This window comes from Myotis davidii, unplaced genomic scaffold (assembly GCF_000327345.1).
Source record: "Myotis davidii unplaced genomic scaffold, ASM32734v1 scaffold534, whole genome shotgun sequence".
In the NCBI taxonomy this organism is placed as follows: Eukaryota; Metazoa; Chordata; class Mammalia; order Chiroptera; family Vespertilionidae; genus Myotis; species Myotis davidii.
Window position 1 is genome coordinate 1699860 of NW_006286678.1, and position 22655 is coordinate 1722514.

Below are 22655 nucleotides of genomic sequence, written 5' to 3' on the forward strand. Positions count from 1 at the left end.
TAAAGCCCCTGAAAAAATTTTCCCCCCATCAACTAGATAGATGGGTTTTTTGTTTATTTGTTCATTTATTCATGGGAGAGTTCTTAGTTCTTTTAAAAAATGTTTTTAGTTATTTCTTTTAGAGAGAGAGGAAGGGAGAGGGATAGAGAGATAAAAACATCGATGAGAGAGAAACATCACCGTTTGGCTGCCTCCTGCACACTCCCCACTGGGGATTGAGCCTGTAACCCGGGCATGTGCCCTGACCTACAGGAAATCAAAACAGTGATCTCTTGGTTCATGGGTCGATGCTCAACCACTGAACCACACCAGCCAGGTTCTTAATTAAAAAAAATTTTTTTTTTTGGGGGGGTATACTCCCTTCCCAATCGATGTACAACTTTATTCTTGTCTTCTGGGGAGGTTGTTTGAAAAATGGTTCCAGGCTTCCTTTTTATTTTTGGTTCTCATTCATTTCTGCCCCCACGCTGACACCTGCATTTGCTTATGCTGAAATCAGTGGAAATTATACCAAGCAGGAATTGTAGATTCCAGTGCTAGCATTGCTTCAAAGTTACTGCGTGACTTTGGTTAGGTCATTTGACTGCTTTGCCCTTCAGTTTCCTCATCTGTGAAATTAGGGAAGTTTACTAACAAGTATTTTATTAGGCACAAATTATCTGGTAGACACTGTGCCAGGTGTTAGAAAATCTATAGTGAGCAAAAGAGTCAAGATGCCTCCTCTCATGGAATGTGTATTCTATCTTAAATGGTACAAACTACAAGGAATGCTTGAGGTTCTAGCTCTTAGTGTACAGGATAGGACAAAAGTAGTTTTGCAGGTGAGAGTACATGAAGCACAGTTTATTCTTGTATTAATATATATTAGTTATTGTAATATTTTCCACATGAACAACTGTAAACTCACTTTTACCCTGCCTTGTCTAATAAACTAGAGGCCTTGTGCATGAAAATCATGCACAGGTAGGGTCCCTAGGCCTGGCCGGCAATCAGGGCCAATTAGGGCCTTCTGGCTGCCGGCTGGGGCCCTCCTTCCCCAGCTGCTGGCTGCTGGCTGGGGCCTTCCTTTGTTTCGCGCCACCCCCTGGTGGTCAGCACATGGCATAATAAGTGGTTGAACTTCCTGTTGGTCAAACTCCCGAGGGGACAATTTGCATATTAGCCTTTTATTATCTAGGATGGGACTTCCACTTCATTGCAAAATCTCTTTTGAACAGGATAGAAAAAATGTCACATGTGTGAAGTTGTTTTTGGGGATTCCTTCAACTTAAAATAAATACCTCACAGTTTGTCTTACAGGGTGTTCCATAGAAACCAGTGTGAGATGCTCTACTAGAAAGGATGTAGGTCAAAAGCTGCATACTACATCCATCCCCTTCTTAAAGTGGATCTTAAGGCACTTTGGAAATACACTTCAAATCTCTGTTTTTAGACACACATTAAAAAAACAAACTGGAATAATTACCACTGGCCTTTATTTAGATTTTGGAGTCAGTATCAGTGGATGAGGAAATTAATGTTTTCTTATTGCTGTCAATACTTACTGAGTTATAAAATTGCCTTTAGTTGTAGACCATAAAGCCCTTTACTGTGATGAGTAAAATAGTAATAAATAATAACGGTAAAAATGTAAATTTTATTTTTTGGATGACAAATAGCATGTGACATATGCCTTGCAAAAATAATGGGCTGGTAAATCTTTAAACTTACTTGTCAATGGGTTATTAGTGTTACAGGAACTATCACAGTAGGAGTCCTTAAAAGGATATTTAAGCCAAGTCTTCTCTTCCTTTCCCTTCATATTCCATTTAATTTAATGGGAGCTATTTGTGGCCATGTAGTAAGAAAAGGTTGGAATTATATTGAGGTAATTTTGGAACTATTATCAGAATGGATGTAGCTGAAATAATTGTTTGTAACAAATAATAGCTGATAGGAAAAATAAAATAGAATGAAAGATGTAAGAAAGTGCCAGAGAATAATGGATGAACTGGTGGAAAATCCAGAAAGCATCTTGTTTGATTTTTATGGGAAGAAATTAAAGAGTAAATGGCAACTTTCTGTTTCTCAAATTCTGACTTTATTCAGGGTAATAATTTTTGTCTCAGTCCTCAATTATCACACATGCATTTTTTCCTGTTCATGAATTCATATTACATTTTCTTAACATTATGGCTGTAATTTCATTTGTCTCCTTAGATTAGTCTTCTAAAATTTTAGGAAAAATAATCACAGTTACTGAAAGGAGGTAGAGTCCAGTATTCTGAAAATGTTCATGCATATGCACACTTATGCAAAAAGAACCGTAAAAGAAATTACAAAGTAGTGCCAAAGGAAAATTGGAGGTAAAGAGCTATTAAGATTTCTGAGGAGGAAAAGAGCACTTCCGAATTGGAAGAAAAGGGAACAATCTGTGCTTAGAATCCATACTGGCTTTAAAAGATAGTGAATTTAGGGCATTTAGAAAGGCAAGGAACACTCTCTAAGTGGAAAGAGTAGTAGCCCTAATCAGGTATAGGAGGAAAGTATGTTGGCTTGGAGTTAACTGAACTTTGGTTCAACTTTCTCTAATCCCTAGTTGCATCTGTAAAAATGGGAATAATGACATAACCTTGCTGCAGGGTTTTGTGAGTTTTAAATGGCATAATAGAGTGGAAATTCCTAGGAAAATTTCTGCAAAAAGTAGGTGCATGGACAAAAGCCCTCTCTTCCTTTTTCATGTAAATCTGGAGAACATTGGAGGCCAGGTGAGGAGCTAGCTGGAGCCTTCATCCTGGTTCTGCCATTGACTAGCTACATGACCTGGGGCAATTTATTTAACCTTGTTCAGTCTCAGAGTTCTCGTCTCTAAAATGGAGATAATACTAGTGCCAATGTCATAAAGTTGGTGTAAGGAGTATACAAGTTAGTTCAGGAAAGAGTTTATAAAATATGTGGCACAGACTATGTACTTATTATTTTTCATAGGTCCTGAGGAGCAACTGAAAGTTTTGAGTCAGGGGTAGGGGAGAGGGCCTCAATCTTTTCTTTAGAAAAGTCAGTGTATTGGCATTTTGTGAATAGGAATTGGGTGATGAAGGATTGGGGAGAGAGGAAAAATGGGGAAGACTAATTAGGAGATTGGTAAACACTTGGGATCAGAGACTCAGAGCCTGATGGATAACGATGGTAGCAGGGATGGAGAGGACCTGTCACTTGGACTGCAGATGGGCTTTTTAAACTTCAGTGTGCACAGGAATCTGCTGGAGATCTTGTAAAGTGCAGGTTCTGGTTTAGTAGGTCTGGGTGGGGCCTCTGATGCTAGTTTACAGCCGCCACTCGGAATAATAACAAGGGTTTTGAAGGCAGGACAGGAGCCCTCAGAATAGGAGGAGTTGACCATTGATTGTCATGGGGGTGGGAAGGAGACAAAGGAATGGTGAATTTTCATAGAAGGAGCTAAATTGGGATAGAAAACTATGAACTTGGATTGACATGCTGACCTCGAGTCCCCCCTCCAAAAAAAAATTCAAGTATACCGGAAAATATTGTTAACTACATGCATACTATTGTAAAGCAGATTTCTAGAACTTATTCCTCCTTCAAGACTGAAACTCAACACTCATTTTATTATTCAGCTCAAGCTTCTGTAACAAACTGCATTAAATAGGACCGCTTAAATAACAGACATCTATTTTCTCACTGTTGTGGAGGCTGGAGGTCTGAGATCAGGAAGCAAGCATCATGGGTTTCCTGTGAGGTCTTTCTTCTTGGCTCATAGGTGGTTGCCATTTTGCTCTGTGCTCATGTTGACCTCAAGTTCTTGAAATTGGAGTTTCAGAAAGTAGAAGAGTATAATGCCAAAAGGGGAGATGTATTACAAGACCTGGATTAAATCCTACCTCCAGCAATGATCAGAAAGATGACTTTATCTCTAAACTAGAGATAAAGAAATCTCTAGAAAAGATTCGTGCAATAGGTTTTCCCTTCCCCTGGCTGCCGGCACCGGTTTTCCTCTGGCACCTGGGACCCAGGCCTTTGCTCTGGCCGGAGGCGCCTTCAAGCCTCTCATGGCTCTGGTGGCTGGAGGCGCCTTCAAGTCTTGCTCCTCCGCTTTGTGCCTATGTATGCAAATTAACCGCCAGGGCTGTGGCTCTTTATCTCTAAACTAGAGATAAAGAAATCTCTAGAAAAGATTCGTGCAATAGGTTTTCCCTTCCCCTGGCTGCCGGCACCAGTTTTCCTCTGGCACCTGGGACCCAGGCCTTTGCTCTGGCCGGAGGCGCCTTCAAGCCTCTCATGGCTCTGGTGGCTGGAGGCACCTTCAAGTCTTGCTCAGCCGCTTTGTGCTTATGTATGCAAATTAACCGCCATCTTTGTTGGTTGTTAATTTGCATATCTCGCTGATTAGCCAATGGGAGGCGTAGTGAAGGTACGGTTAATTTTAATCTTTGTCTATTATTAGATAGGATGGGAGACGACAATGACTGCTTCAAAGGACTGTTTTATGGATGAATGGAGAAACCTTGTTGTGAAAACTCCCATGGTGGCCAGCACATAGGTGGCACTTACTGAATAAAAATGAACTTTGTAGATGGTGGACTTTGTGAACTAATCCAGCCCCTGATCTAGGAATATGTAGGAATAACATATATGTTTTTCCTACAGTGCATGTACCGATTACTTCAAACTGTACAGTAATTTGACAGCCTTCTGAACTTTATGTTTTCTAAGTATTCATTAGCTGACATAATTTCAGGGGGCTTGAATGCCAGGATTGGCAGCGGTTCCACCGGAGCTACATCCATCAGAAACCTGCAATTGTCAGATTCTTCCTTTTAAGGCACTTCTCCAGGAATAACTGTCTGAATGAAAGAGGAAAATATCTGGTCAAACTTATTTATAATCATAGTCCAATAACGGTAAACAGCAGGCTGCGGGATAAATCTGTGGACTTTCACTTACGTTCCCAACTAAGGGCAGCATTACTGATGACTGAAGAATTCGCTCTTCAGAGCTTATTTGCAACCTTGAGTTGGATATTTCACGCTGGTGGAAAGTAAACGTTTTCCTATTAAACTTAATTTGAGCTTTCAAAACGGTCCTTGCATCTGTTCCTACACATGCTCAAATCAGTGAGATTTTAGGGATAAGGTTAAACTGAAGTGAACAAATACATTTATGATAACAAAGGATTTATGGCACATATTTTATTCTGGAAGTCTTCATGAATAATTATTTATAATATTAACAAATCGTGATTATACTACTATGTTGCTGGACTATGCAAGAACAAGTACTTTTATCTCTTGCTTCATAAAAGAGATCAGAAAGAAATTCCAGGCCATATTATCAAGATATTATCTTAAATATAACTGAGATCAAGTCATCCAGAGACTCATTAAGACATAAGTCTTTTAAAAATGACTTCTCCTTTCCAAAAATTAAATTACATAAAATGTGCAGGAATATTTTGGGCTCACCAGCAGGGACACTGACAATGCAAATCTGGGGTCTTCATCTTCTTTGGTGTCACTTCAGTATGAGAAAATTAAAATCACGTGCATGAATTGACTACTACCCAAAACATTTAAATTTCCATGCTGCCTCTATTTTATTGTCTCCAGTATTCTCAATAGCCAGAATCCATTATTTTCATCAACTCTAAAAAAATAAAAATAAATAAGATCCAGTTTTTTGAGGCTGAAAAGGGCTCCAGAAGAAAATCTCTGCTGCTAAGTCTGTCAGGCATGGCTCAGTGGTTGAGTGTGGACCTGTGAACCAGGAGGTCACCGTTCGGGTCAGGGCACATCCCCAGGTTGTGGGTGTGTGGGACATGCAGGAGGCAGCTGATCAATGATTCGCTCTCATCATTGATGTTTCTCTCTCTCTCCCCCTCTTCTTTCTTCTCTGGAATCAATAAAAATATGCAAAAGAAAGAAAGAAAGAAAGAAAATCTCTGCTGCCAGAATTATTTTGATATTGCTTGAGTAGTTGACTGAAGTCCTTGTCAACCTTAGAGAGAAAATCTCTGCTGCCAGAATTATTTTGATCTTCTTGAGTAGTTGACTGAAGTCCTTGTCAACCTTAATGTCATCCTATTAAATTGTACTTTTAGAAGGGCAACTCTAGTAGCACGAAAGAAGGAGGAAGAGTAAAAGGACAATTACAGTTATTGAGCTTCTACTATGCGTCTGACACAAAGCGTAATGCTTATTATACAGTATACGTTTTGTTCTATCCCCAATCATCTTTCCAGGTAAGCATTGTTTTTTTTTTTTTTTTTTTTTTTTTTTTTTTTACAGATAGTGACTATTAAAATATTTGTTGAATGAGTGGATTCTGTTATTTATTTTATCTCCTCCAAAGAATAACTGAGACCTTTGTGAAACTTTTGTCTGGATACATTATTTTCCCCCTGTAATCTTCTCTTCCTGTATCTAACTATCATTGGTCCAATAATCTGAAGGAGAAACCCGGAAGTTATCCTGGTAACCTCCTGCCCTCCCCATATCCTCCCTGTTCTCCCCATATCCATTCAATTTCCAACACTTGCTGACTTTTACATCCTACATGTGTGTTGATCCTATTCTCTCCTTCGATCCCTTCTGGCACTATACAGGCTCCAGGCCTCACCCTACTCTCTGGGCTTTTAGAATAGCATCCTAAGGGCTTTCTCTTGTCACCAGTAATGACATCCTCTGATTTATCCTTCAGAGTATTATATTTAAAATACAAATTTGATCAGTTAATTTCCTTTTAATGGCTCTCCATCATCCCCAGTAAAACAAACCCAACAAAAAAACAACTAAGCTCCTGGCATAAAATCCAAGCCTTCTGTGGTTTGGCTTCAGTGAACCTCAGGTTTATTTTCCACCTGCTGCTCACTGCCTAACACTGTGCTGCAGCAGGTCTTTCATCTGGGGCACTACTGACATTTGGGGCTGGATCGGGGCGGGCGGCTGTCCTGTGCCATTGTCAGATGTTTAGCAGCATCCCTCACCTCTACCCACCAGATGCAGTGGTATTCCCTTCTCTTACTTGACAACCAAGAGTAACTCCAGACATTGCTGAATGTCCCCTGGTGGGCAAAATTGCCCCTGGTTGGGAAGTAGAAGTTGGGTAGTGAATCATAAACTCCTCACACACACCAGGCTACGTAGAACCACTCTACTCCTTTGCTTTTGTTGTGTTCTTTTTTTGTTTTTGTTGTTGTTTTTTTGTCTTTTTGTCTTTGTTCCTGGAAAGCCATTCTTCTTCTTTGCCTAATGCAGGAAGAGAGGAAAAGAATCTGTCCTTGCCCTTCTTTGTCTCCCCCGAAGAGGAGGAACTAGCAATCCGATTGGTTAAGTGCCAGGACACTGATTGGATTATGAATGAGTTAATTTCTTATAAAGGACCACATAGTGAGTATAACCCACTCTTCATTTTTAAAAAATCAATTAATACATGAATTCATACTTATAAAAATTCTAATAATATAGGACATAAAAGTTAAAGTTTCCCAGGGTCAAACCATTCTAATTAAAAGAATTGTTTTGATAAATACTGCTCCAATATTACCACCACAGCCCCTTGGAGTTCCAGGATTGTGTATGGATTGAGGCTAGGTTGGGTCACCACATGGCAGGAAACTATTCACTTCGGTATGCTTGCTAGGATTATTGAAGCAGGTATTCCTATTTCAGGCCTGCCTAGCGCAAACAAAGAAATGTCAATAGAACTTCTAGAGCCCATGTGGTCCATCCCTTTTCCAAATCCTTACACTTCCTTTCCCTTCAATTTGCATTAAAATCCACAAACCATCATAATCATCAGAGCTGTTATTAAGAGAGAGAGACTTGACGTTTTGTGATGTACAATGCTACAAACATCAGTCCATAGAGCAGCCCAGAGATTCCATTTCAGAGTGCTGGCGTCTCTATTTTTTACCAGTCCCCCCGCTCCTCTCCCAAGACAAATCTGACGTGCAGTCCTGTGTGAATGCCAGTGACTGAAAAGCTACAGATGAACATGTATGTAGAAAGATGCATCCAGGTACCCAACCTTTTGACAGTTGAGTTTTCCACCTCATATTCCTATGGAATCAGTACATAGCATCCACACTTAAAAAAATCCCAAGTTACAGAAATCCTTATAGCAGCTGTAAGAAAAGATGTCTATGTGCTTATGTTCCTAAATACTAAGGAAGCCTTAAAAACAAACCAGGTAAAGAGGAAATACCTGCAAGGGGTCTTTCTTAAGGTAACAAAAACTTGCCCGGTGCTAGGGAAATGGGGCTATTTTCATAAAGGTTTCCAGCTATGGGAACAAAGGGTGAGAGAAATCCTTTCCATGTAAGTTGAATTCTATAGAACTCATTTTTTAAAAAGGGAACTTAAAAATAACTGTCTCCTAATTCTTTTGATTATTATTTTTTAATCCTTTCTCACCTCTTAGGATCCCATGGAAGGTTGCTAAGAATGGCGGGGTGAAATGTTCCTAGTAGTAAAAATGAGGGTAATGGAGAAAACTGGAAAAATGCATTGAACATTCGGATGGAGACAAACCTGACTACAAAACTGTATCTGTGCTGTGATTACAACTGTAAAAATTCCATCTGCATATGGACAGGGACTGAAAGGGAGCATGAAAAAAAATATAAACAGTTTGGTTTGTAGGATGGCAGAATTTTGGGTGGCTTTTTCCTTCTTTTATTTTGAGTTTTGTCAATGTTTTTGTAATGTTTTATAATAAACAATACTATAAAAAAAAGCAGCCGAACCTGCTGACTAATTATTGTTAGAAAGAGCAGCTTAGCGTCAACTCTATCAGAGCTAAACCGCTGCTTTTGGCAGAGGGTCTCCAACATTATTAGGTTGATAACATCAGGTGACCTGAACCAAGGAGTCAACTCTTTCTGGTCCATAGGAGCATTTTCCCCCAGCCAAGGCCGTCTGGCAGGCTACCAGGTTTTAGTGCACCTGGGGCCATAAGCAGGGTGTTTGGTTTTGTTGTTTTTATCTTATTTTAAAAAAAATAGTTGAAAAGGTTGATTGGTTACACCTGCCCTTAGAAAGGTCTTGGACCCAATCCTTATCTACAGTACAGGGTCCTTAAAAGTGTTCATCTAAGTGTGTGAGTGGGTTCCAACTCCATTTTGAGGAAAATACTGATGTCACCTGCAGGCACCCCTGCAGCTCATCTTTGTGCAGAAATGAAATGGCAAGAATACAAGTCAGGTTCTTAAGAAGCTGACAACAGAATGTCAGCTCACTTCCTGCACATCTGGTGTTTAAAGCATATGGATAATCAACATCATAGACTATTGGCACTTCAGGCACTTGTCAGGGAATTCAATCCTGAAGTGACTTATAACTGCGCACTACCTTAGGCTCACCCAAGACATCATATTGGGGGGACACAGTTTAATGGAGGGGCGATCTCTCCCTTCCTCTTCAAGGAGCTCTCATCTCTGTTCTTGCGTTTTGCGCTAGTCTCAGGAAGCAACATAGCTGGGCTGGATTACCTCTGCTCCTGATGGAAATGCTTCCACTGAGTTAAATGTCTAATAGTATGCTTTGAGCCTTTATGAGATTCAATATCAGTATAGTCCATGGGAACAATGTTTTTGAATTTTTTTGGCAAATATCTTTGCTGAGGATGTTGGGCCTTATGTTACCTAAAATCTGTTATTAAAAATATACATGATAAATTCCCTCTGGATTTAGGACATCAGCTTTTCTTTGCTCGTAACACAGGTTAGAAACTGGGTGTTTCTCTTTGTGCCTTAGGTACCAGGAAACTTATGGTGTCTCTCTCGTACTCATCCACTGGGTATTCCATACAGATCAGGGGAGGTGATGAACTCAGTGGAGTTGGGCACAAGAAGGAGGATACCATTTGGTGCCCATTTAGTTGCTGTGCCTGTTATGGCTTAGGTAAGTACCATGCTTCCAATTTTAATGATTCCATGAGAATTTTTTTTCTCCAAGAATTAGTTGTTCCTGAAGTGCTAGATTTTCATAAAGGAAGGAATGCATTTCATTTTCTATAAATATCAAAATTAATTACTCATTGTTATAACTATTCATAAAAAATCAAAATTAGATGAGCATGTTCTTCATAGATTTTTTTTTAAGCCTCGAAGAGATCCATGTTATTATAGCATTTACAGCTCTATTTTTTAAGGAAATTATGACATAAGGTTCATCATTAAATTAAGCCAATACCTTTGCCTAAATCCTAAGAAGAAATGTGTTAAAACTGGTGGGTAAAATGATGGTGTCTTATTAGGAAAAAGTATAGGAAATTGAGTAGCATTGCTTTTGTAGATTTCACACCAGTATATCTAGTTGGAAACATATTCATTCATTTGCTCATTCATTCTTTCCATCATTCATTATGTGAATCTAACATGTTCCAGGGACCATTTTAGGTGCTGAGGATTCATCAGTGAACAGAACAGACAGAACTGCCTGCCTTTACAGAATTTATATTCTAACCTGTGTGTGTGTGTGTGTGTGTGTGTGGAAGGCAGTCAACAATAAACAAATAAATATACATGGTATGACAGTTGGTGTTAAGTGCTATGGAGAAAAGTCAAGTGGGTAAGGGAGAGATAGGATGCACTGGATATGGGGGTGGAATTTGCTATTTTAAACAGTGTGACCAGGTGGCATGTGAGCAGAGATCGGAAGGAGAGAGCTACATGAGTCTCTCTGAGAAGAGTTTCCATGCAGGGAGAACGTGTTGTGCAAAAACCCCAAAGCAGGAGTGTGCTTGGTGTGTTTGAGGAAAGCAAGGAGGCTGATGGGGCAGGAACAAAGTGTGGGGGCAGAGTGGTGGGAGGCCAGAGAGGGAGTAGGGAGCCTGGTTATATAGGCCATTTAAAGGGCTTTTAAAAATGAGACTATGGAAAATTGAAGTATTTCAAGCAGAGCAGTAACATGATCTGACATGTTTTAAAAGCATCATCTGGTTGCTTTGTGGAGAGGATGCCGTAGAGAGGAGATGTGGGAAAAGTGGGCGCAGGAAGCCTAATGAGGAGATTATCTGATGGTCATTTAGACTTGGCTTGCCATGGAGAGAAGTGGTCAGATTCTGGATCTAATTTAAAGGTAGAGCCACTGGGATTGCTGACTGTTAGGATAGGAGTCAGGAAAGAAAGATTAGTGTTTGGTCAGAGCAAGTGCCTCAAGGAATGAAAAGAATGAAGTTGCTATTATACTGGCTATGACTGGCTTATCTCACATACGCATCATGTCCTCACGGTTCATGCATGTTGTAGCACGTGTCAGCATTTCTGTCCTTTATAAGGCTGAATAATATTCGTTGAACGGATATACTGCATTCTGCTTATCCATTTATACATTGCTGGAACCACAGTGATGTTTATTAAATATTACCACTCTTAGAAACTGACAGTAACTTATTCCCATCATTCTTAGGAAAAAGCAAAAGTCTTTATTATGTTTTCCAGGGCCTACACCTAACATTGCAGCCTTCATTCTGCTTACGTGCCCTTGACTCTTCACTTCAGTCAGGCTGCCTGACCTTGCCCCAGCCTTTTCCACATCTGATCTCTGCCTCAGCTTTTCCCTAGGCCGATGGCACTATTTTTTTTGCAGAATAAGCCCAACCTGTTCCTCAGGACTCAGTTCAAGATGTCACCTCCTTCAGGACACTTTCCCCCTTTCGTCCAGGCTGGGTTAGGCATCCTCTTTTTTGTGCTGGCAGAATCCCCTGAACTTCTCTTTACCAATGCATTGGTCACTCTTGGAGTGAAGATGATGTTGTAATTATCCGTTTATTCCTGGAGTCTACTGTACTTTTATGCTCAATACATTTCTGTTGAACGAATGAGGAATGGAGTGGGCAAAGATCTGGGGGCATGGACAATGTGGGCATTGAGACAGTGGCCTGTGTGTGTGACTACCTCCAGGCCACCAAACGTGAGGGGGTGATCCCGTGTAGCCCACTGAACGCTGGCTCCCTTCACACCCATGAATGAGGCGTTTGGTGCTCACAGTGGGAGTCATGATGCACTGAGACCCACATTCCTCAGCCCTCAGCAGTTAGGGGTTTTGGTACTCTCAGCTTAGCTTTACTCTTTCGCTCTTTTGGTAAATGATGCTGACACCCTTCCTGCCTCTGTTCTCTACCAATTCTTTCCCTCCCTCTACTCCCCCTACTCTGAACTTAGAAATAAAGTCATAGGTTTAGGTCACTTAAACAAAAATGAGACTTTATTCTGTGAAATAAGTGTTTCGTTTGTAAAAGAATCAATGGGCTATTTTGGATCAAATAACTGTGTTTTCTTTAGCCATTTAAAAGGGTCTATTTTCATTTTTTTTGAAGCCATTGCCTTGTGAAAGGACCTAAGAATATCCCCAACTTCATGTTAGATCCCATAATTACGTTTTCCCATTTTGAAAGCAGTTATGCAGTCCTTACAATAAGAGTCAGTGCCGCTAAAAATAAACCCCAGGCAGTTCATATTAACTGGGTAATAATAACAGGCAACCAGGAGGCTCGGTGTCCAAATATGATGAAAACAGGAAGTTCATTACACAAGCTGTTCTTTCCTGATAGATCTGAATTCTTAAAGCCTTAACTCAAAAATAATCCCTTCAGGTTATAAATAAAAGCAGAGAATTGTCTCTTACTTGTGGCTTAATGGGGATGATAACATTGTAGCTAAATAAATCCACATGGTTATGATCGAATGTAGCACTGGAACGTCTGTGCTGGGAGAGGAGAAAGTGAGTTTGGAGACCCTTGCCCTCTCAGACAGGCAGCTTTTCTTATCCTGGGCACAAGTTGCCAAGGAGCTATTGCTTTACTTGGGTACAATGATAGGAAAGCAGAACACCTTCAGGTGTGGAAAGTGCTTTTAGCCAGGCCTGCCTGGCTCAGTGGTGGAGCATTGATGTGGAGGTCACGGTTTGATTCCTGGTCAGGGCTCTATCTCCAGTATGGGGCGTGCAGGAGGCAGCCAATTAAAGAAAGTACTTTTATTTTTCCCGGGGGAGAAAATGTATGAGAAGAACAACCCCAACTGTAAGTGTCGGTTAAATATTGTAAATTTCAATCCTGGATTTTTCAGGGTGAAGTGGGAATGAGCCCCAAAGGAAGAGGTTAAGCTCCCTTCCTTATACAACTCCTTTTCTCTATTGAGTGTCACTGATTGCAAATTTTCAGATTTTCTTGATTAAAATAAGGTGAGCATGAAGAAAAATGTTAATTTACTTAACTAGAACAAACCCCACCGGCTCCCTTCCTGAAACCATACCCTAGCCCTCCAGGTGTCACTGGGCATTGTGAGGGGTCATGTGACCTTACCATTCACCTCCTCTTTGGAAATCTCTCATTAGTTGTTACCACGGCCACCAGTAGGGTTTCCCTGACCCAAGCATCAATCCCATCTTTCTTTAATTTTTTGTAATACTGTGGAGACCTGGCTGGGAGTTTAATCAAGACAGGGTTGGGGTGGGGAAGAGAATGGGAAGGATAAAGAGGTGTCCGCCATGGAGAATGACAAGTGCACACTGATCTGGCAGTTTTCTCTCCCAGGTCAGTAACGTCTGCAGGATTTGCCTCAAACAAAAGTGTATGCTTGGGAGGGGGGTGGTTTGGGGACATGGGGCATACTTCCCCCTTCTGGGAGAGTGATCTTTACTTTTTTCATATACAACAAATCTAGGAATATATCCCAGGAAGGGGGTCTACTTTGGAAGTGATAACGTATAGGGCCAGTCACAGGGGGTCTCTGGAGGGCCACATTGCCAAGACCTCACATTTGAGAACAGCCTCAGGTGTGGACTTTGGATGTTATTTCCAAATGAGCTTAAACACACAGCCACTGACACACACTGATATAACTGGGGAGCAGGGAGGGGAAGAAGGACATCACACAAGACTTTAAACTTGTCTTCTATGACCAGATCATATTAGCTGTTGAGTACTATCAATTTTATATTTTGTAAAACTGTGACTAGCACAATTATATTGCACTATATATACGTATTGAGTGTAAACATTAGGGCAGGGGTCCTCAAACTACGGCCCTTGGGCCACATGCAAATACAAATATTGTATTTGTTCCCGTTTTGTTTTTTTACTTCAAAATAAGATATGTGCAGTGTGCATAGGAATTTGTTCATAGTTTTGTTTTAAACTATCATCCAGCCCTCCAATGGTCTGAGGGACAGTGAACTGGCGCCCTGTTTAAAAAGTTTGAGGACCCCTGCATTAGGGTATATCACAATTCTTGTAATCCTGTTGACATTTCTTCACTTTCTAAAATCCTGCCATTCTCAGAAATTGGGAGTGGTCTGGCCTCTGAGAGGCCCTGACTGTAGACTTTCTCTGCCCTCGATGCTGCCCGTGGGGCTTGGTGGCCTTCTGTAAGAGAAGGAGGAAGAGTGGTTGCTCCGGAGGGATTTACAGAGAAATTCCCTCGTGATGGAGGAGTGCAGTGGTTCTTAAACTTACACGGCAACAAACTCTCCTTGGTAGCTTGTTAGAAACGACCTACGATGCACTGAGAATTTCTGGCCCAGACCCAAGATCTTGGTTCAGGGCGTCTGGGATTACTCTTTGAAAAGCCCTGCTACCGATTACAGAGACAGCTGTTGGGGGAAGGTCAAATTATAGAAGTCTCCTTTGGGAAATATGTAATGATTCCCCCGGGAACAGTGAAAACTCTGTCTTAGAGAGAGGTTTCCCTGCTTGGATCAATAAACAGGCAAGGGACCTGGCAGGTGAGAGAGCAGAGGCAGGGCTGGTTGGCAAGCCTGGCTGCGGAGAGCTGGGAGCGAGTGAGGAACTGTTTGAGCAGACTGTGGGGGAGGCAGTCATGCCAGAGGGACATGGGATGCGGGCAGCTTCTGGGGGAACCTCAGTGGAGGGGAGTGGCAGAAGGCCTCAGGGTAGAGAAGGCATGTCCGAGAGCAGTGGTTCTCAACCTTCTGGCCCTTTAAATACAGTTCTTCATGTTGTGACCCCAACCATAAAATTATTTTCGTTGCTACTTCATAACTGTAATTTTTCTACTGTTATGAATCGTAATGTAAATAGCTGATATGCAGGATGGTCTTAGGCGACCCCTGTGAAAGGGTCGTTCAATCACGAAAGGGGTCGCTACCCACAGGTTGAGAACCGCTGTCCTAGAGGGTCAGAACCTTGAGCATAAAGCTGAGGAAGGAGAGGCTCTGTGGGGGCTGGTATAGGGAGAAGCTCAGAAGGCACCACTCCCTCCAACAATGGCAAACAAGGGTGAATATTCCTTATAGGTCACGTAGCTACTAAAGTGAAGACAGACCTCTTATGACGTTTCTGATTAATTAATGTTTTTGTAAAAATAAGGGAATATACAGAGTATCTGTGATAGGGGAGGGAGGTGTCCTAAGCTATGGGGTAAGGTGTGTTTTTCTAGATTATTGAGTGACATTCCTTCATTGACCAACCTGCGCCTCTCATACCATTAGTAATTCTGCTACAGGGTCAATTTTATACATTTTAACAATTATAGTTTAGCCCTGGTCGGTGGGGCTCAGTTGGTTTGAGTGTCATCCTGTGCAGGTTTAATTCCCAGTCAGGGCACATACCCTGGTTGTGGGTTTGATCCCCCGGTCAGGGTGCATACAGGAGGCAGCTGATCCATGTTTCTCTCTCACATTGATGTGTTTTTTTTCTCTCTCCCTCTCCCTTCCTCTCTCTCTCAAATAAAAACATATCCTCAGGTGAGGATTAAAAAAAAAGTAAAGTTTAAACACATCAGTTTCATTTCCATGATCCACTTATAATTCTGTGCTCAAATCCAAAATTCTTCTGTTACTTTTTGTCCATTCCAAAGTCCTACCACAAAAGCCTTCCTGTGAGTAACAAGAGAAATTTATCCATTCGTTATATGATTAAATAATTACTGTGCTTTCTGTGGTTTTAAATATAAAAACATCTTTGTTACCTAAGTTTTTACTAACTTTGTATTTCATTTATTTAATTTATACTAATGATAGCAATTGTGTTTTATATTTTGGAGTAATCTGCTTAGCAACTTGACTACGTAAAAGCCATTTGAGCTAACAGTACAATTCTCAAGCTTTCTGGATTGCAAAGCTCTATTGTTTCTTGACTTCCACATATTATCCTTTTTTTTTTCTAGTGGAACAACATTAATAGATTAGAGCAAAAGAGTCCTAACAACTCAACTTCTATTTTGCTTCTGTTGTGGCCATCACTGATAACAGGTGGTTCCTAGGCTATAAAAAGTTGAACAAATAGTGTTAATAGGACTTTGAAATCAATCACAGTTGTTGGATTTGTATGTGTGTTTGTGTGGTTTATGTGTAAGGAAGTCAAAATATAGCCTACTCAAAAAATTCAATAAAATTTTTAAATGCCTAATATAAGCTGGATAGGATTTAGGTCCTGGGGCTATAAGTACAAAGCAATGGGTGCATCTCAGGGAACTTACATTCTTATGGTTGGAGATGGATAACAAAGAGTGTGACAAGAAGTCGGGTATGTGTGCTATTTTATGGTAGGATAGTGAGAGAAGGCTTCTGTAACGAGTGACATTTGAACAGAGACTTGAAGGAAATGAGCAAGCTTAGTGCATATCTGGGGGAGAGCTTTCTGGGTGGAGGAATCTTGGTACAAAGACCTTGAAAGAGGAGGTGGCTTAGGATTTGAAGGAATATCAAGGAGACCAGTGAGAGTGAAGTGGAATGGATGAGGCGGGGAGGGAAAGGAGATGAAGTTGGAAAGTTAGCTGGGTGGTCTTTTTGGCCATGCTAAAAACTCTGATTTTTTTTTTTTTATCTTGGTGAAATGGGAAACCAATGGAGGGATTGGGATTGAGTAAAGGAATGATATAAACATTTAAAATATATATATTTTTATTGATTGCAGAAAGGAAGAGAGAGGGAGAGAGAGATAGAAACACCAATGATGAGAGAGAATCATTGATTGGCTGCCTCCTGCATGCCCTATACTGGGGATCGAGCCACAACCCAGGCATGTGCCCTGACTGGGAATTGAACCATGACTTCCTGGTTCATAAGTCAACACTCTACCACTGAGTCACGCCAGCCGGGCTGATGTGAACTTTTTAACAGGATCACTGTGACTGCTGTATGGGGATAGTGTTAGGCTGAGTTCCCAGCAGTAGAGCCTGAGAGGGAGATGTGTGTGTGCTTTATGGATAAAATGGGGGAGAGTAAAAGAAGCAGGTAGAAGAGGAGAATGGCAAAAATTCATCCTGATCTCATGGGAAGCTCTGGAGCATAAATTACACTGTAGAGTTTTTTTCCCCACTTGAGATGAGGGAGAGGGGCTTTTTACCTTCACCCTGGTTATTGGATGAAGTCTCTCAGGGAAAGGGATGGATGGTGTAAATCCCAGGCCTTTCCAGGTGTAGTGGTTTCCATTGCCCAAGTGCAATTATCACTGACCACTTACAGCAGCTGGGCAAGGGGCTCACCAACCAATTGATAAAAGGGTTTTCAGAGGGTCTGATTGAGTGAGCCAATAGCATCTTCTCCATGGAATAAGGGTGAAAGTAGAGACACCAATTAGGAGGAAAGTGCAATAATCCAGAAGAAAGATGAAGGTGGCTTGGATTAGAATGTAGTGATCGAGGGGTTGAGAAGTATTGTTGGATTCTGGATAAATTGGGGGAGGGACAAGGCCCATAAGATTTGCTAATGGATTGCTTATCTACACTAATACAAGAGAAACATGCAAATTAACCATCACCCCGTCACTCCGCTACACCCACCAGCCCATCAGAGCAGCTATGCAAATTAACCCAACAAAGGTGGCGGTTAATTTGCATACACAGGCATGGAGGGAAGATGACTGAAGATGGCGGTGGCCACGAAGCTGGAGCAAGCAGGAGGCTTAGGTTGCTCCCGGCAATGGAGGAAGCCAAGCTTCCTGCCGGCCTTGGACTCTGCTCAAGGAGGGGCAGGGGGCCTGGGCTCCACTTAAGGAGCTGGAAAAAAAAAAAAAGAGGGGTTGGGAGCAGCCGGAGGGGAGAAGCCAAGCCTCACTACTGCGGCCAGACCAAAGGCCTGGGTCCCAGGTGCTGGAGGAGAACTGGTGCCAGCAGCCAGGGGAAGGAAGGCCTATTGCATGAATCTTCGTGCAACGGGCCACTAGTAGAATATAAGAGGAGAAGAGTCAAAGGTGACTTCAAGGTTTGTGACCTAGCCATTTATTGAGATGGGGAAGACTGTGAGAGGAGCAGGTTTTGGAATGGGGTGAAAAGTAGAAGCTTCATTGGAAACATTAAATTGCAAATGCCTCGTAGATGTCTGAATGAAGATGTAAAGGAGGCAATTGGATGTAAGAGTCTGAAGTTGTGAAAATACGTTCCATTTCCTAAGTTCAGATAACCAACTGCTCATGATACTAAAAGAATGTGCATATGTCTTTAGATAGCACTGTTGGAAACTTTTGTTTGAGAGTGGATGTGGAGTGAGAAAGCCATAACTAGTTCCAAACAACCTCAAAAAGGGCAAAAGATACATATTGGAGACCATAGATCGGCAGCCTTGATGACAACTTCAGCCACCATTTCTAAAATAGAGCATTAAAAAGATGAGCTTTCATATATTTACCAAAAGTTGTAATAATTTAGAGGTAACATGGATTCCCAAAGAACAAGTTGGACCTTACTAGCTTCATTTCTATTTTTGAAAGCATTCTAGGCACAGAGGTTTAGGAAATTCTGTCTTGATATATCCCAATTTTTATGACAAGATGAAGAAATATAGGCCAGAATATAGAATTATCATGTAGCTTTCTAACTGGCTAAACAAGAGCAAAGAAGGGTCAACCCTTAGGTTATTTTTTGCTGCCAAACAAGTTTTTACATATCTAGGCCCTTTGCTAGTTGTAATTTTTATTCAACAACTTAACTGAAAAGCTAGAAAGCTATTATCAGATTTGAAGATGACACAACCTGGGGAAAAATAGCTAATATATTGAATTATAAAGTGCAAGTTTTAAAGAAGGAGAAACCAAAACTCACAATTTTAAAATTAATAGGGATGAATGCAAAATATCTTATTTCACAGGTTGTGAGAGATCTCCCTTCACAGCAGTGAACATTATCAACAATTTTTGATAAAGACGCTTATTTTTCATTGTCATTTGTGGCATGCCGTTAAGAGTTCAGGCTTTGGAGACATTTGCCTAGATTAGAATCCTGGCTCTGCCACTTACTAGGAGTGTGATCGAGGGTATGTTTCTTAAAATCTGTGTTTTATTTTCCTTACCTGGAAGATGAGGATGATATTAGTCACAACTAATATTGTTGGCATTTTTATAAGAATTAAACTCATGTAAGGTACTTAGGGCAATGCCTGGGACATAGTTAGTACTCAATTACTAACTATTATAACAGATTCAACAATGTGATCTGGTTGCTAGAAAGGTAAGACTGAGTACAATTAAAGAAGAGAGCTATCAAGATCAAGGGAAGCTCATGGCCCACTGTGTTCTTTACTGCTGGGATTTTATTCAGTCCTGGGTGTTCCTGATTAAGAAAGGTGTCTCCAACCTGTGGGAAATTGAGTGCTGAAGGTGGTGAAGAGTATAGACTCATGCCAAATGAAGAAAAATTGAATGGACTGGGATAGAGAGAATGAGTTCTTTTTGGAAAAAGACTCAGGAGATGAAATAAAGCTTCCTTGAAACATCTAAAGGGCTGTCATGTGGAAAAGAAATTAGACAGAGTCCCTGTTGCTCTGGAGACAGAACCAGAAGCAAAGAGTAGGAATAAAAGGTAGGGTACAAACGTGTTTTTACTTTCTGTTACTTGCAGAGAGAGGGCAGAAGCCCGGTCTAGCTCTGCCTCTAAATTACTGTAAGATATCAAATTTCTCCACTCTACAAGCCCCAGTTTCATAAACTGTGAAATCAGGGTGTGGGGTATTATGTGCTCTAAAGTGGAAATTAGGATTGGTCTATTAACGGGTTATCTTCCTAGACAGTGGGTTTCCTATTGTTACCATCGTAGCTAGCTAGTTTATTAATATTAATAATAGGAAGGAAGCAAAGGGAAGGCCAGACATGATAAGCATGGTCATCTGGCAGCTTCACCAGGAAGCTACAATTTCACAGCCCCCAGGGAACCACCAGTCTATTCCCTGCAAATCACGGGGGAAAGGGGTCCAATAAAGGGGAAGATGGGTGCATGCGCAATGAAGTTGGAGTGATGTAGGGAAGTTGCTTGCCTGTCAGCCTAACCTAGAGTAAAAGATAATTGGCTAGGGTGTGGAAACACTACAAGCACGTGAAATCTTAAAGGCTTAATTGATTAAGTGCCTACTTATAACTCATACAAAGAGCTCTTGCCCTCTTGTTTGCTCTTTCACTTCTATTTTTCTTGCTTGCTCCATGACCTGCACTTGCCCGCCATGTGGCCATGGGCCATGCAGACCCCACATGCAATGGACTGCAGCTGGGAACACAAGCTAAGCTAGCCAGATGCTGGGCTGGATTGTGCTTTAATATGGAGCTGAAACTCTGGACAGTGACTTTAATCCTATTAAAGATACAGCTGAACTTTTTCCATGGCTAGAAGGAAGGAGATGGGACCTTGGAGAGGAACTCCCCTAATGTCATATCATCAATAAAGCTTTCCATTATACCTCATCCTCCTATGGGGGGGCCTCAGGAAATTCTTGTTCCTGTGGCACCCCAAGAATTCCACTTCTACCAATAACAGATGGGGATACAGTGGGCACCCCACTGATAACACTATCACTGGAAATGTCTAAATTGAGACATATTAGAGTAGATATTATTGTATTTGATTAGGATTTATGTGATCTAAATGGTATCAAAGATCTCTTTTAATTCTAAGATTCTAGGAAAAAATTGCTTATTTATTTATTTACTTATTTATTTTTGTAAAAATAGAAAGTGCTTTATTTCCAGGAATTACAAAAGCTGATGAAATACAGGATGAAGGGAGTGCTACTGTAATCTGGTGTAGCGGAAGGAATGGCCACCTAGTTTCGCTTTCCAACTACAAACACCATGGGGATCTTGTGGTTTAAGGTAAGGCATGATGAGGGCCAATATTAAGTAAAATAAGGCTGACTTGAACACAAGCACTGTGATGCCATGACAGTCCATCTAACAACCCAGATGGCTACCAAGTGACTAAAGGGCAGGTAGCCTATACAGTGGATACTCTGCACCAAGGGTGGGGAACCTTGGGCCATTTGGATATTTATAACATCATTCACGAGCCACACAAAATTATCAATTTAAAAATTAGCCAGCTATATTTGGTAAAATAATGCCTTGGTAGGGCCAGACCAAATGATTTCAAGGGCCTGTGCTGGATGTTCCCCACTGCTGCAAGGGATAAATAAATCAGGTACCAGGTAGGATAGATTGGGGTGGCATACAGTTTAAAACTTATGAACTTTCTATTCCTGGAATTTTCCATTTGAATTTTCAGATCTTGGTTGACTGTTGGTAACCACAGAAAGTGATACTGTGGATAAGCAGGACGGCTGTACTGTGAAATGCTCAGATCTTTAAGTTCATTAGTTTTGACAACTGCATATTAAGATAAAATATTTTCATCAGCCCATTATGTTCCCACATGCCCCCAGTCAATTCCCATAGTTACCCTTCAACTACTGATCGACTTTAGTTTATACCTTAGTTCTATCTATTCTAGAATTTCTTATGAGTGGAATCATGTATGTGCTCTTTTGTACTTTGTTTCTTTTATTGAGTATATTTTAGAGATTCATTTATGTTGTGTGTACCAGTAGTTCATTTGTTTTTATTGCTGAGTAGTTAGTATTCCATTCTTTGAATACACCACAGTTTTAAAAAACTCTTTTTCCCTCTGATGCACATCTGGATTGTCTCCAGATTTTGGCTATTCTGAATAAAATTTCTATGCAAATTCTTATATAAAGCTTTCCATAAACAGACATTTCTATAAACATAGATTTTCATTTCTCTTGGGAAAATATCTGTGAATCGAATTTCTGGGTCATAGGTCAGATGTATGTGTAATTCTGTAAGAAATTGCTATACATTTTCTCAAAGTAGTTGTACCATTATATATTCCACCAGAAAAAGTGAAACTTTGAGTTGTTCCACATCCTTTCCAACATTTGGTGCTGTGTGTGTGTGTGTGTGTGTGTGTGTGTGTATCTCATTATATTTTACTATGTAGGAACCTGATGACTAATGATGTTGACTACTTTTACATGTGCTTATTGGCCATTTGTATAACTTCTTTGTGAGCTGTCTAAGTCCTATGCCCATTTGAAAAATTGAGTTCTTTGTCTTTTTATTATTGATTTATAGGATTTCTTGGTCTGGACATTTGTTAGATATGTGTATTGTGAATATTTTTTCCCAGTCTGTGACATGCCTTTTTACTTTCTTAATAGTGTTTTCAATGAACAGGCACTTTGTAGTTTTGATGTATTAAAATTTTGTCAATGTTTTCCTCTTATGGTTCATGCTTTCTCTGTCCTTTTTGAAAAGTTTTTGCCTACGGCAAGGTTGTAAAGATTTTCTCCTAAGTTTCCCCCCTAACTTTATTATTACATTGTTTTACCTTTACATTTAATTCTCAAATTGATTTTTGTGTATGATGTGAGGGAAGAATGAAGATACTTCTCCCCTCCCCTCTCCTCTCCTCC

The 22655-nt window shown here is 40.7% G+C and overlaps 1 long non-coding RNA gene across 1 annotated transcript in view; it reads left to right on the plus strand.

Moving 5' to 3' along the window:
• The first annotated feature begins 9750 nt into the window (after nucleotides 1-9750).
• LOC107182259 overlaps nucleotides 9751-22655 on the plus strand; it is a 16009-nt gene continuing 3104 nt past the window's right edge. The window contains exons 1-2 of the long non-coding RNA XR_001512978.1: nucleotides 9751-9899; nucleotides 20914-21036. This is a non-coding gene — a long non-coding RNA (uncharacterized LOC107182259). The remainder of the gene's footprint in view (nucleotides 9900-20913; nucleotides 21037-22655) is intronic.